The sequence below is a fragment of the Amblyomma americanum genome, chromosome 4, assembly GCF_052857255.1.
Source record: "Amblyomma americanum isolate KBUSLIRL-KWMA chromosome 4, ASM5285725v1, whole genome shotgun sequence".
NCBI classification, from domain to species: domain Eukaryota; kingdom Metazoa; phylum Arthropoda; class Arachnida; order Ixodida; family Ixodidae; genus Amblyomma; species Amblyomma americanum.
This window is the reverse complement of record NC_135500.1, coordinates 193237531-193240955: the sequence shown is the minus strand read 5'-3', so window position 1 is coordinate 193240955 and position 3425 is coordinate 193237531. Positions and strand designations below refer to the sequence as shown.

General features: G+C 47.3%; 1 pseudogene; it reads left to right on the top strand.

Annotated features, from left to right (window-relative positions):
* The first annotated feature begins 1508 nt into the window (after positions 1 to 1508).
* LOC144130696 (U2 spliceosomal RNA) lies at positions 1509 to 1682 on the top strand (annotated as a pseudogene).
* Positions 1683 to 3425: the final 1743 nt, after the last annotated feature.

Sequence of the window (3425 nt, the reverse complement as noted above, 5' to 3'; positions counted from 1 at the left end):
CGGAGCCCTCCACTACGTAGTCATTCTTCCTTTATTCTTTCACTCCCTCCTTTATCCCTTCACTTACAGCACGGTTCAGGTGTCGGCCGATATGCGAGGCAGATACTGCTCTATATTTTTTTCCCGGAACAACCAATTTAATTTAATTTAATTTAAAGGTCGGTTTTGGTGAACGTATAAGTGCTTTAATTCGGGCTAAAATTAACCTCGAAAATATAATCAATGCTGAAATGAAAAGTATCCAATGTGTAGTTCGCTCGGTATCAAAAAAAGAAGAAAAAAAACCTAGATTCAGTAGGGCGATGTCTCAAAGCAGCGCTGTAATGACGCATTATACCCGGTATTGTAATCGTCCTTCGAGCTCTCGCTAAGTTGCGCGCATCGCGCAGCAGAACTTTAGGCGTTTTTTTCTTCTTTTTTTTCATGTGTGCCTGGCTTTTCTTCGATCTCTTCTTATACTTCCTCTAGCGGCCTTTGCCAAGTTCTCTTATATTCAAATGGAAGCTGTTGCCTGGTTAAGCCTTCTGCCTCTCTCATCTCGTTTATCTTCCTCCTTCAGCGGATCGCTTACTCTTGGAGCGAGGCCCATTTTTGTAGAAGGATAAACGGGACAGCTTTCCGTGAACGTGCGACCGCGTTCGTACACTGCATAGCCATGCGCGCGTTGTTCGCGTTCGAATCAATGTAGAGGTAATGCCAACGTGAAAATGAGTTGTCAGTTTGCACACAAGAACTGGTTTTGGTTTATGGGGTTTATGGGGGCTATATGAGGACGCCGTAGTGAAGGGTTCCGGAAATTTCGACCACCTGGGGTTCTTTAACGTGCACTGACATAGCACAGTACAATTTGGCCTCTACGTCGCCTCTACAATTTCGCCTCTATCGAAATTCGACTGCCGCGGCCGGAATCGAACCCGGGTCTTTCGGCTCAGCAGCGGAGCGCCTTAACCACAGAGCCACCGAGGCGACACACACACAAGAACTGATTCTGTCGTTACTTCTGCACTGAATTTTAAAGTTTATCTTGGTCACTATCTGTCCAGATGAAAACTGTTTAGAACGAATAGAAAGTGTGCTTTTCATCTATAATTATCGAATAGAATCACTGGTGGAAAGCTGATAACGTGTTGTCTAATACTGGAACTTCCTGCACGTGGGCTGCATATGTTGATAGCGCGTCGCCGCTCATTCCCTTTCGGCAACATGTCGAGGCTTTCAAAGCAACACAGGCGTTTAATCCTGTAATGCACCAGAATATAGAAAAAAAAACAAATATGGGATGGAGGTCCTGAGCTTGTAACATCTGACCCTTTGTGGCTCTTATAAATTGCACCAATTACGAGAAAAAAAGAAGAAAGGAATTTACTAAAAATTTACTGACGACCACACGAAGCGATGCGACGAAGGTGCAACAGCTGGGGGCTTTTGCCTTTACGCTTTACATTGGTCACCTTCCTATAATGCGCTTCTGGGTGATTTCGCCGTCACTTTTTCGTTCCCATGCAGGGACTCCCGGGTGGTGTCCACCACCATCTTATCTGATACCTGATTTAATATCTGCTGCGGGTCCTTGGACCCAAGATATTAAACATATTTTTGGAATATGGCGGAGTGCTCGTCTTGAAGCACTCTGCCACGGGTCGGCTCGGTATTGCACTGCCTCCGGGATCGGCCCAGGGCATATTAGCGCGCGCCTTTTCTTTCTATCTTAACTCTCTTTAACTATCTTTAACTCTCCTACATTTAGCACGTGGCAGCGAGCGTGGCTCGGCTTGAGCCAGTGAGCAGGCCTGTGCACTTTCCTTTTCTTTCTTCCTGGCAACAACAGCAGCAACAGTTCCCATGCGTGGGCTTCTAAAGGTGGAGGCTTCTGAAGGGTGGATTTGGGCGCAGGCTTTACGGAGGATGGATGGGTTGGAGAGTGGGGGGTGGAAGGTGAGCGGGTGGGTGTGTGAAGGTTTCACTCGTTGCTTTCACACGACGACGCCGTGATGTTGAGAAATGAGCCGATTATCGCTATTGCAGCAAAATAACAAATTACCCAGGATCTAAAACTCAAGAAAACCGGCACCAAATAACTCGGCATTGAGGTGTATTTAGCAGCGCGTACGTGCGTTCACATTTTACGCCGTGTTTTCTGTATGTAGCCTTTTTACGGCGGCTAGTAGTGAATTATGCTCATATGGTGGTGGTGGTGGTTGAATCATTCATTTCAGTATTAAAAAATAAAGAAAAAAAGCGAAGATCCCTTTGGTCTCCGCAGATCGTTAAGCACGTATATAGACCAGCCGTATTCCTGGAATGTGTTCCTTAATTACTTGAGACTGAAGATTTAATAGCCTCGGCGATTCTATATAAATAAGTTATTTTATGTGCTTTGCCCGGTACTCCGAACGTTATATGCTTCTTTAACCACCTCAGGTGTAATCTTGTCGCCCATAAATCAAGGAGGCCACAAAGAATTTTCTCATCGCCTCCGCCCCAATTAATTAATTAATGTTAACTTTCAAAGATATCTCCGCTTATTACCAGGACTCGCACCGTCAGTACCCGGCTCTTCTCAAGGGGCTAGGGAAAGCGGACGAGAGAATACTGCTTAGACTTTTTACTAACACTCTACTCTGCCCGGCAGTGCTCTAACATTTCGACACTTCTTTCTCTGGCCTCTGCTCTTTCTGTGGGGAGGTGGCTGACACGTTCCACATGGTCTGGGCATGCCAACACAATCCTTCTCTTCCGCCCCTAACCCCTTCCCCTACCCGAGAGGACTGGGAGGCGGCCCTGCTCAGCTGCCTGGACCTACCGGCCCAACAAGCCCTAGTTCAGCGAGCTCGAGTGGCGGCCCAGACCAATGGGGTCCCTGAGTAAGGGACTCCACCTAGTACTGTAAGGGGAGCAGCCCACTAGGGAGTGCTCCCCACGCAACCTCTCTGCAATATTCAAATAAATGCTTTCACCACCACCGCCCCAATCACGGCCCAGAGTGATAACAGCCCTGAAGCATCTGAATAGCCTGAGAAGAAGTAACGGCGCAAGGAAGGTTGACGAAAAATAGCACGTGCGTAACCATATAGTTTCCGATGCCTCTATTTCGTGCTTTCATCGATAAAGGAATGTCGGAGAACACACGCGCTGGAGCGAGAAACGCACAAAAGGCATGGACAGGCATAAGAGCACGAGCGCGGCAAGTGCGGGGAGTGAAGCGACAGACTTCAGGAAAAGTTGCGAACACGAAAATCGGGGAAGTCCATGAAATCGCGTGAATGCGAGAACGTATAAAAAAAATGCAGATTCACGGGTGTAGCTGGCCTTGGCCTTGCCTCAACAAACGTTTTTTTCTCTGCACATTGTCTTCAATTTAGCTGTTTCGCAAAGGTGATTTGTTGTAACCGCACCGCTATTGCATTAGCAAGCGAGTCCTGGCG